We start from the raw sequence: 12,922 nt of genomic DNA on the forward strand, positions 1-12,922 counted from the left end.
GGTGAATATTTATTTACTCTAATGAAAAATGTACACAGAGATGGTAGATTTTAGCAACATAAAATACACAATTTAACATTTTAGAAATCAGATTTTATTCTTATTGAATTTGGTTGACGTCGTACAAAATTTTGTCCAATATTCTTTCGAGAATATTAACTCCATATGTAGCCTAGATGAAATTATTGGAGATCATCAGTGTGGTTTTAGGTGTAATAGATCAACTATTGACCAGATATTTTGTATTCGACAGATAATGGAGAAAAAATGGGAGTATAAGGGTACAATGTATCAGTTATTCATAGATTTCAAAAAGGCATATGACTCGGTTAAGAGAAAAGTTTGATGTGATATTCTTATTGAATTTGGTATTCCCAAGAAACTAGTTCGATTAATTAAAATGTGTCTCAGTGAAACGTACAGCAGAGTTCGTATAGGTCAGTTTCTGTCAGATGCGTTTCCAATTCACTGTGGGCTAGAGCTAGAGTGTTTTTAACTTTGCTCTAGAGTATGCCATTAGGAAAGTTCAGGATAACAGAGAGGGCTTGGAATTGAACGGGTTATATCAGCTTCTTGTCTATGCGGATGACGTGAATATGTTAGGAGAAAATCCACAAACGATTAGGGAAAACACAGGAATTTTACTGGAAGCAAGTAAAGAGATAGGCCTAGGTTTGGAAGTTAATCCCTAAAAGACATAGTATATGATTATGTCTCGTGACGAGAATATTGTACGAAATGGTAATATAAAAATTTGAAATTTATCTTCTGAAGAGGTGGAAAAATTCAAGTACCTAGAAGCAACAGTAACAAATATAAATGACATTCGAGAGGAAATTAAACGCACAATAAATATGGGAAATGTCTGTTATTATTCGGTTGAGAAGCTTTTGTCATCTAGTCCGCTTTTATAAAGTGAAAGTTAGGATTTATAAAACAATGATATTACCTGTTGTTCTGTATGGTTGTGAAACTTTCACTCTCTCACTTTGAGAGAGAAATAGACGTTAAGGGTATTCAAGAATAAGATGCTTAGGATAATATTTGGGGCTAAGAGTGATGAAGTTACAAGAGAATATAGCCTAGAAAGTTACACAACGAAAAACTTCACGCATTGTATTCTTCACCTGACATAATTAGAAACATTAAATTCAGACGTTCGAGATGGATAGGGGATGTAACACGTCTGGATGAATCCAGATATGCTTTTAGAGTGTTAGTTGGAAGACCTGAGGAAAAAGACCTTTGGGAAGGCCGAAACATAGATGGGAGAATAATATTAAAATGGATTTGAGGGAGGTGGAATATGATGGTAAGGACTGGATTAATCTTGCTCAGAATAGAGAGAAATGGCGGGCTTAGGCCTATATGAGGGCGACAATGAACCTCCGATCTCCTTGAAAGCCATTTATAAGTAAGAATGCAGGTCTAAATAAGAAATCAGATTTAGCATCATATAACAATTTTAATGTCGAGTCCAAATCTGTGGAGTAACGGTCAGCGCGTCTGGCCGTGAAACCAGGTGGACCGGGTTCGAATCCCGGTCGGGGCAAGTTACCTGGTTGAGGTTGAGATTTTTCCGGGGTTTTCCCTCAACTCAATACAAGCGAATGCTGGGTAACTATCGGTGCTGGACCCCGGACTCATTTCATCGGCATTATCACCTTCATTTCATTCAGACGCTAAATAACCTAGATGTTGATACAGCGTCGTAAAATAACCCAATAAAATAAAAATTAATGTCGAAATTTATCATTTTGTAGCGTTTTGGGGTGGAACATTTTTTATGAGAAGTTTAATGATCGCAAATCAATGTCATCAATGTGTTAACAGGTGCATTTTCTATATTTTTCAGTTAAAATTATTGAAAATAATAAGTTAAGTGAAGGAAAACATAAAATTACAGTGAAATTGTGAATATTAAGAAACGAGCCAAAAGATAGGCTTATGATGTGATTTTACTCGACTCATCTTGTTACATAATCACTATCACTAATATTCTACCACCAGACAGATTGGTTGAAACTCGAAATAACGGTACAGGTAACAACAAAGAGGGTATAGGTAGATCTTATTCCTATGTTAACTTATAGGCCTACAGAGGAGGTAATATGAGTCCCGAGTGGTTGTTTGCTTACTCCCATCTGAGTCCCTAGTATCATAAGGGTATAGGTAAGCTGAGTCCCAATATAGGCCTAATTCACAAAAATGCGTGGAGATATATTTGATTTATTATACTGTTATTTTTTGTAAAATATTTCAAAGTTAATAGTTGTTTTTGTTTATAATACTGTATGATCACATCTTTTGAGACTTACATTGCACCAAATGCGCTATTTCCACCATATCTTTGGGCCGATATCGCAACCACATCTAAACTCCGTTTCTGGAATCTGAAAAGTAAGTTGATGCATTTGGGTGGAGCCGATGAGAAGCGAGTGGGCGGAGCCTATCAGTACGGGAGTGTGTAGCGGGCTGCATCGGCTCGCGATCGCTAAGGGGTAAGATGCGCATGGTAGAAAGTGATAAGTAGTGTGGCATTTTAGACGCTCGTCTTCAATCAATAGTTTCACCCAGAGCGATCATTGGATTCGCCCCCTCCACTCACCACTTGCGCAAAGGACTTGTTTCGTTTCTGTGCTCTACAGATTCCAGAAACGGAGTTTAATATAACCACAAACAGCTGCGAATCTTTCTATTCCCGCTTGAATGCATTATTTTATAGTAGCCATAAGAAATAAATAAATAAATAAATAAATAAATAAATAAATAAATAAATAAATAAATAAATAAATAAATAAATAAATAAATAAATAAATAAATAAATAAATAAAGGCGAAAACGTAATACGGCGAACGCCAGTAGGGGAACTTATCCCCACCCACATGAAATGTGCATTCGACACAACACTAGCCTATCACGTAGAGTGTGTGGTGAGCTTGTAGGGGAAAAGTGGAAAGGGGTCGTGGGCGGAGCTTAGCGTTCGCCGTATTACGTTTTTACCTAAATAAATAAATAAGTAAGTAAGTAAATAAATAAATAAATAAATAAATAAATAAATAAATAAATAAATAAATAAATAAATAAATAAATAAATAAATAAATAAGTAAATAAATAAATATAGACTACTTCAATCAATGCATTCAAGGACATCCAGTCAAACTCTAATATTTCATTGAGAAACAAGGGTAAAAAGAGAAGAGAAAAGCAATCGAAGAGAAAAGCAGTCGAAGAGAAGGAAGGGTTTTTAAGAGAAAAAATGACACGTTTGGAGAACCAAGATATCACAAGATTTCAATTCGTCAAATCAGTTTCTTTCATGTTTTTTTTTTTTCTATAAAAATGGTGCAAGAGGTTGACAATTTCCTAGACGATCTTAAAGTGAAGCGGCGAAATGTTTTTACCACATAGCCTAGTGTTTTTAACCATAAGATGTGACAAATGTTTAACCACACCGACCAACCTGCTAGTGGTAGGCTATGTGTGGCGTTGCAATTGCCTTACAATAATAATATGAGCAACACATACAAATAGGTTACCGAGACACAGTCCTGATTGGAGCACTCACAATAATTTAGAACGAAGTCTCTAAAATGTAAAGTCCTCCAATTTTAATGCAGAATAAGTAAGTTGTATTGATGTTCTTTACGATTATCAGCCATGGATATGGAAAAAAGACGAGAAAAGAAACGAGAATTACAGCAGCAGAAATGACATTCCTTTGTATCGTAGAAGAAGACTCGAGAGTAAATAGAGTACCCGACTAAGGAATCAGACGACAACAGATCTCTTCAGTGCTCAAGAAAATAAATCAGAATAGGCAAGGAAGAAAGAACCACGTGTATATAAACCTACTTACTGTTACGCTTCTTAATGAATAGAAACTTTCTTACTAAACCAATTTCAATTAAAAAATTAAAGACCTTACAGAAAAGATGCATTGGGCCAAGTAGGAAAAGTAATTTAGTAATTCGAAGCTGGTGTTGTGATCTGACGATGATGATGATGATGATGATGATGGAGTAAACTTAGTAGCCTACATCTTGGCGGTAAGTTTATAACGATATGTTGGAAATTATGTAGTAGGTTGTGATGATTACAAAGGTTGTAATAATTTTGGGATGGCGATGATGTAGATGATAATAGAGATGATATAGTAGCTGATGATTACGAAGCTGACGATTATTGAGGTGATATTGATTCCTATAGTGGGGATGATGTAGGCCTATATGATGATAATAGTAATATAGTAGATGATGGTGATATAGTAAGCTACATGATAATGATGCAGATGATGATAATGTTGCAGATTGTGGTGATTGAGGAATTGATGATGTCAACGGAAATAATGATTGTGAGAGATCATGTAGGCCTAGTAGATGATGATTATGAAAACGATAATGATGATTCAAAGAGACCATGTAGTAGATTAACTTATGGTTGTGGAGATGAAAATGATGATTGAAAGAGATCATGTAGTAGATTAATTTATGATTGTAGAGATGACAATGATGACTGAAAGAGATCATGTAGTAGGTTAACTTATGATTATGGAGATGATAATAATGATTGAAAGAGATCATGTAGTAGATTAACTTATGATTGTGGAGATGACAATGATGATTGAAGAGACCATGTAGTAGATTAACTTATGATTGTGGAGATGACAATGATGATTGAAAGAGATCATGTAGTAGATTAACTTATGATTGTAGAGATGACAATGATGACTGAAAGAGATCATGTAGTAGGTTAACTTATTATTATGAAGATGATAATAATGATTGAAAGAGATCATGTAGTAGATTAACTTATGATTGTGGAGATGACAATGATTGAAAGTGCCCATATAGTACATTCACGTATGATTGTGGAGATGACAATGATGATTGAAAGAGATCATGTAGTAGATTAACTTACGATTGTGGAGATGACAATGATGATTGAAAGAGATCATGTAGTAGATTAACTTATGATTGTGGAGATGACAATGATTAAAAGAGCCCATATAGTACATTCACGTATGATTGTGGAGATGAAAATGATGATTGAAAGAGATCATGTAGTAGATTAACTTATGATTGTAGAGATGACAATGATGACTGAAAGAGATCATGTAGTAGGTTAATTTATGATTATGGAGATGATAATAATGATTGAAAGAGATCATGTAGCAGATTAACTCATGATTGTGGAGATCATTATGATGATTGAAAGAGATCATGTAGTAGATTAACTTATGATTGTGGAGATGACAATGATGATTGAAAGTGATCATGTAGTAAATTAACTTATCAATGTGGAGATCACAATGATGATTGAAAGAGATCATGCAGTAGATTAACTTATGATTGTGAAGATCACTATGATGATTGAAAGAGATCATGTAGTAGATTAACTTATGATTATGGAGATCACAATGATGATTGAAAGAGATCGTGTAGTAGATTAACTTATGATTGTGGAGATAACAATGATGATTGAAATAAATCATGTAGTAGATTAACTTATGATTGTGGAGATGACAATGATGATTGAAATAAATCATGTAGTAGATTAACTTATGATTGTGGAGATAATGCTGATTGAAAGAGATCATGTAGTAGATTAACTTATGATTGTGGAGATAACAATGATGATTGAAATAAATCATGTAGTAGATTAACTTATGATTGTGGAGATAACAATGATGATTGAAAGAGATCATGTAGTAGATTAACTTATGTTTGTGGAGATAACAATGATGATTGAAAGAGATCATGTAGTAGATTAACTTATGATTGTGGAGATGACAATGATGATTGAAAGAGATCATGTAGTAGATTAACTTATGATTGTGGAGATGACAATGATGATTGAAAGAGAAGATGTAGTAAATGATGATTATGGAGATGATCATAAGAAATAATGTGGGCTAATAAATGATGGTGATTAAAATTATTTTAATCGTTGACGTAACGACGCTGTATCAACTACCAGTTCAACGTCAGTGGAATTTATGATATCGAGATATTTGGCGAGATGAGGGTAAGAATTGGTCATGTGATTATCTAATATTCGTCTTACAAAGTAAAATCCTCGGAAAAACCCAAGAAGGTGAACAGCCCAAGCGGGAATCAAGCACACACCTGATGGCAGCTTCGAATCAGCAGCTAAACGCTCCAACCCTCTGAGCTACGCCGATGTCTATGATAATGATTACGGAATTTGGGTAGTGGTGGTGGTGGTGGTGGTAGTGGTGGTGGTGGTGGTGGTGATGGTGGCCATGCCGAGAATGAAATTCTCTTTTGAAATTTCTTCAGCGAATTGAAACATATTATATTTTGGGAACACCCAGTGTAGTCTAATCCAGGGACTAATGGCTTTCTCTCAATACGCAGGTATAGGAACCTAAAATAAAAATCTATAGATTTTCCTGCTCAAGCTTGTCTGGAGCTGAACTAAGATATTGCCGTCCTTTGTGATTCGGTCGTATAACTGAAAGCAGCGAGAGTTACGGCTCTCATATAGGCCTAGTCTAGTACAACGCACAGACTAATACACATACAGGTGTTTGCGTTGCTATGGAAACCGGACTCTTATGAAGCACGGGTAATTGGATATAAAATTTTATGAACATGCTCCAACTTCAGACCTTCTTAAAATACACGCCACTACAGCAGTCACAAGACAGAGCATTATGATTAAGTTTGCATCAACGGATTTCTTATACAATACGTTACATACAGCAGATCCCTTTATTGCTTTATTGGTCGCATCAAATAGTTCCTGCAGTATGATTGAAATAAAATTATTAAATTCATTTCATCTTGGGTTATTTACTTCCTTTTTAAAGAATTTCTACTCTTACCGGACGTGGTATACGAAACAGCTCTCAATAAAAGTAATTATCTTGGATTCGTATCCCATCTTATATAGCTAGTCAGGGATGTATGCAATGGAGGGAGAAAGAAACTAGCCATCCTACCCCATTAGCTCCTGATCTAGTTTCCTCACAAGTGGTGCCTTCTTGGTATCACTTGTGAGGTTCAGACCTGTCTTCGGACAGTTAACTAAACAACTACTGTATATGCCTACATATTTGTCTAACGTACATCTAAATCAGGCCTGCACAAGGTTTGCGCTCTCCGAGCCGGCTCACAGCTCACGAGCGGAATGCAGATATTAGCTGCGCTCTGTATAAGGGTGGACTGGAAGAAGGGGTGATCTCGTACAAAATACACACAAAAGGAAGTACTATTACGAGTGTTTATGAAATGAATTCCCGTTCAGTGTTTGCAAAACTATCTCAGACTATTATTAATTAATAGATAAATATTTATTTTACAGAAATAATAGAAATTCTATAACTACTTAAATGTACAATATCATTTTCTTACATTTTTATTTATCAGTACATCAAAACGGGGTTTTATGCTGTTGGCAGCTGAAAGGAACAGTAGCCTACTGATCGTAATGAAACATCAGTTACAGATGTTCGATATCTGCCTTTATTAAAGTTGATTATAGAAAACAGTTGCTCACAAATATAATTGTTGAGCCAAACATAGCAATCATTTTCACAGCCAGCCTGTGTAGTCGTGGATATTATTGCTAATCTTTAGTCTTGTAAAACTCAACCAGGCTAGTAGTATTATTCAAACGATCTTTAACCCTTAGGTCACATTGAAGATCAATAAGTTCGAGCTGTAAATCGTTAAATGTTAAATCTTATGTCCCGTCTTTTAGATTCCTCCATACTGTACTGTAGCAGTAGGTAAGCAACGTGAAACAGTTACTGAGAATAGGCCTACACACTGCACTTCACTAGATAACTGAGTGGTCGTTTCCCTCTCCTCTACCTATAACAAGTCTATGTCATTCTGACGTATCTTCCTCTCCGTTTCGGCGAGCGGTAAACACTGCTCTCCCGCTCCTTGAGCGCTGTTTGTGCAGATATGATCTAAATGATATAGGTTACGCATACAAACGAACGACCTTTTGTGTGATCATGGCGTGAGTGTTTCTAACATTTCTTTGCGTTTAATTTAATGTTGAACAAAGTGAAATGACAATACAAGTAGGCCTATTCCATCCCACAGTTTTCATGTACAGTACGTACGGTTCATATGTACCTAGGTATTAACGGATTTGAGATGTGACCGTTCTGACGCAGAAGGTGAATGGGGTAGCCTACTGAAAAACTAATAACAATTAAATAGACAGTCGTTCTATTTTCAAGTATATTGTTTAATTTAAAATAATATCTATATTTTATTTTGTTTTGAAAAACATTAACATTAAAAATACTTTACTTCATGTGTGACTGAAAAGTGTAGACCTATCAAAGAATTTCTAATATGGTTGGAAAAAAGACTTTCTTTTAGGCCTATGTTATTACTTTTTATTTTAGTTCTTTCACCTTATTCTAGATGCATATACAGCCAAAGCTACTGGAAAGATAAATTACATAATTATGTTCTAAGTATGGATTAAAGAAAGAAGTGCTTGAGTAGGTACAAACTTGGCCAGACTGGAGGGTTAACCAAGTTGCTGAACTTGTCTAAAATATTGTGTTGTCACATGTAGCTTTGATTGCCAGATGTATCTGCTATTTGCTTAATTTAGCCAGAAAGGAGGGTTAACCAAGTTGCCGAACTTCTCTAAAATATTGTGTTGTCACATGTAACTTTGATTGCCAGATGTATCTGCTATTTAATTAGTTTAGCCAGAAAGGACGGTTAACCAAGTTGCCGAACTTCTCTAAAATATTGTGTTGTCACATGTAACTTTGATTCCCAGATGTATCTGCTATTTAATTAGTTTAGCCAGAAAGGAGGGTTAACCAAGTTGCCGAACTTCTCTAAAATATTGTGTTGTCACATGTAACTTTGATTCCCAGATGTATCAGCTATTCAATTAATTTGGGGCAGAGTGGAGGGTTAAAGTTACCGAACTTGTCTAAAATATTATCTTGTCACATGTAGCTTTGATTGCCAGATGTAGGCCTATCTGCTATTCAATTAATCTGGCCAAAATGGGAAGTTAATCAAGTTGTCTAAATTGTCCAAAATATTGTGTTGTCATATGTAGCGTTGACTGCCAGATGTATCAGCTATTCAATTAATTTGGGGCTAAGTGGAGGGTTAAAGTTACCGAACTTGTCTAAAATATTATCTTGTCACATGTAGCTTTGATTCCCAGATGTATCTGCTATTTAATTAATTTAGCCAGAAAGGTGAGTTAACCAAGTTGCCGAACTTCTCTAAAATATTATGTTGTCACATGTAGCTTTGATTGCCAGATGTATATGCTATTCAATTAATTTGGGGGCAGAGTGAAGGGTTAAAGTTACCGAACTTGTCTAAAATATTATCTTGTCACATGTAGCTTTGATTGCCAGATGTATCTGCTATCCAATTAATTTGGCGAGAATGGAGAGATATCCAAGTTTCCGAACTTATCTATAATACTGAGTTGTCACATGTAGCTTTAATTGCCAGATGTATCTTCTATTCAATTAATTTGGCTACAATGAAGAATTAATCAAGTTGCTGAACTTGTCTAAAATACTGTTTTTTCACATGTAGCTTTGATTGGCAGTTGTAGTCCATGTTATTAAATTAATTGTATTAAATCGGTGTAAGTAGAACTTTAAATCTTCATATTCTAATTACAGATTAAAGGAAAAAGTGCTTGAGGAGGTGTAAACTTGACCAGAATACAGGAGCAATCAAGTTACGAGACTTCTCTAAGATACTGTGTTCTCACTAGTGGCTTTGACTTGCCAGATCTGTGTGAATGGCAGCCGATATGGCTGCTATAAATCTGAAGGCCGGCGACTTACCGGCTGATGCGAGATGCAGAAGTACAGAAGTCAACTGCTAGCCGTCTGATCACCTGGAACAAGTAGATAAGATAAGATTATTGCGAGTATAGGATAGAAGAGTCTAAAGAAAATTATTGTCCTCCAGAGTTATATCATAGGTTACTTGTAGACCAACAGCAGACACTTTTATCCCATGTCTCCTTTACAATCACATTTTCCTATGAACATGAGCGTAAAGCTACTTAAATGGATAAGCCATCGCTTTTAAAAGCAGGGGATTCGAATCTAAATTCCTCTCAGATAAACGTCAGATTTAAAAGAAAAAGTGCTCTTTTACATAATTTCGAATTTCATTTCGTCCAACAATTTATAATAATAATAATAATAATAATAATAATAATAATAATAGTAGTAGTAGTAGTAATAATAATAATAATAATGATAATAATAATAATAATAATAATAATAATAATAATAATAATTGTTATTTATTCTGGTGAAGTGAAGGCCATCAGGTCTTCTCTTCCACTTAGCCAGAAACAAAAGAAGCTGATACAAGAGTAACGTTACTAGGCACCACATTAAACAAAGTAGAAATAAATTAAATAATACCGCTACTAGGCAACTAGAAATGTCTCGTTGGACGATATGTCTTACTGGACGAAGCTTGTTGGACGAAATGTCTCAATGGACGAAATGTCTAAATGGACGATAAGCGCTATGGACGAAACTTGTTGGACGAAAAGTTCTGTAAGGTTTCTTGGTAGGTATCAGTTGTGAGGTTCAGACCTGTCTTCGGACAATTGACTAAACAAAAACTAGTGTATAGACCTACATTGTCTAATGTAGACCTAAATGAGGTAGGCTACGCATACAAGCGAACGTTACAAGAAAGTTACAAGAATCTATACCTCAGAGTTGACATAATGGAATATATTCCGAAGTATCTTTCACGCGACATAAGTTATAAGTAGGGTTCGAAAGTTAATGGAATGACATCTTTCTTCTGAGACATCACAGACAATGCAGGACGCAATATAAACTCCTTTCACTCCAACACGAACCAATATACATACTTATATTTTACATCTTTTTTTTTTTACATTTTTCGGTCTTTTATTATCTACTGGTCCTTTTTTGTGTTGAGGCTTATAAAGCAATTTATTAAAGCTCTTGATAAGGAATCGACAGCTTTCAAGTACCTTCAAAACTTGGTCCCTAAGCTGAGGCAAAGATCAAAGTCGGTGTCTTCGTCTGACCACAGATTAAGACGATTATGTGGAGCAAGGAATTTCCAAAGATGCTCTCTAGGAAGGAGAAAGCAACTAGGAATAGTTTTGTTGGAGTTGTTCGTTTTCCTGGGTAATCATAAGGCCGAAAATTGTGTGAAGTTTGTTGAGATTCTGGCAAAGAAGTCCCGCACAATGGGCTGCAGAATGTCCCTCAAAGTCCATAACCTGGATGATCACCGTTAACAATTCAAGGAGAATATGGAAGCATATCACTGGTCAACAAAATTAAACACATTTTTTTGTTAAAAGATAAAGAATAAGTGATTCTTATTGCACTTTTCGTGCTGATTTCAGATCTGTTTTAAAAATGTTTCTATCACGCAAGGTTTTTGAGTAATTGTATATTAAATATACTTCAGACTTTTATAGTATTGTTTCCTTGTAACATTTTACCTAAAATCATATTTATTTACCTAAAATGTGTGTGAAATAGGTTTTAGGCTATACTTCGCTTCAGAAACATCTCTTTTGGCTGTCCAGCAGTAGTCTGCCAGAATATTTGGGCTCCATTTTTCCTGATAGCGCCTTTCGATTTCAGAAATGTCCTGGTGAAAACGCTCCCCAGTTTGTCGCTCACTACCCGAAGGTTTTGAGGAAAGAAAAATTAGATGAGAATCGAAAAAGTTATTTTGAGAGATATGACATCCCATGACGTTATAGTTCTGAATCAGTTCGCTGACAAGTTCTCTGTAATCTTCTGATCTGTGGTTCCTAGAAAGTAACAGTCTGTTGAATGATCCTTAGGTTCTCGGCATATCATTGGAACTGGAAAAGGCATATGACGAGATCCTTTTAGCCAACCACGTAATAGAATCACATGGAGCACAACAGATTTCAGGGGCCCAGTTCCTGTCCTCGTCTATTTTGCAATCAAAAGAACACTCGTAAGCTCTTTTAACTAGTTTAGTAAAATTCAAAGTTAACTAATCACAAACGCAACAAAAATTGTTTATGCTATTTATAAAATATTTTGAGATATGTTTCACTTTATGAGATATTTTTACCACACTTAAAATAAGGACAAAGAAAATGCAGGTTATGAAACTTCTTTCATGAGTGTAAGTTCCAACTCAACTGAGAATTAATTAACAATTAATATTAACTCTCACAGTCTTACGAGGAACAAAAATTATTTTTATGAATTCAGACTTCACAGGCAACAATGATCTAAAGTTATAGGTCAATTGTTAAAACAATAGAATGAAAATATGAAATATTTTCTCTCCATTAGCATGGGTTAAGGACTGTATATAGCAAAAAAATGAATCAATTTTTCTAAAATTACAAAAAAAAAAAAAAAAAAAAAAAAAAACGTGGGTTGTAGAAAAATTCTGACTTCATTTTTGGAATCAGCAGATGAAATTACACAAGAAACAGCAGAAATGACATTTAACAAAATCATTGTTGACCAGTGTATTCGGAGGAGCAAATACATTCTAATTTCGATTCGCTGTTGTTTTTCTGATTCAGTCGCTTATTTTAAAGTCGAATGAAGTAACTGTATTTCAAAATATCATTATCCTGCTCACAAAACCGAAGTTTGAGATAAATAGTACATACTACCTATACTTTTCAGGCATAAGCAGTTAGGAAATAACACTCATTAGCCAAGAACAAAAATCACGTTACATAGTATAATCCAGCGTTTCTCAAACTATGGTCCGCGGACCACCTGTGGTCCTCGAGTTCTGCTCTTTTGGCCCTTCAAAAAAGACAGAAAAAAATAAAATTCAAACGAATTGCGTATCACACTATACCTGAAAATCTCAGAGTTTGGAAATGACACATGACAATCGCCTTTCACTTTTTCTCCCAGTAATA

General features: G+C 35.0%; 1 protein-coding gene across 19 annotated transcripts in view; it reads right to left on the bottom strand.

The window, feature by feature from the left end:
• Positions 1–12,922, bottom strand: part of LOC138701967 (uncharacterized) — a 1,800,590-nt gene that overhangs the window by 706,127 nt on the left and 1,081,541 nt on the right. For all 19 annotated transcript variants that reach the window (XR_011332758.1, XR_011332755.1, XR_011332753.1 and 16 more), the window contains one exon: positions 9,828–9,880. The gene's annotated coding sequence lies outside the window, so the exon portion shown is untranslated. The remainder of the gene's footprint in view (positions 1–9,827; positions 9,881–12,922) is intronic.

This window comes from Periplaneta americana, chromosome 6 (genome assembly GCF_040183065.1).
Source record: "Periplaneta americana isolate PAMFEO1 chromosome 6, P.americana_PAMFEO1_priV1, whole genome shotgun sequence".
Lineage (NCBI taxonomy): Eukaryota > Metazoa > Arthropoda > Insecta > Blattodea > Blattidae > Periplaneta > Periplaneta americana.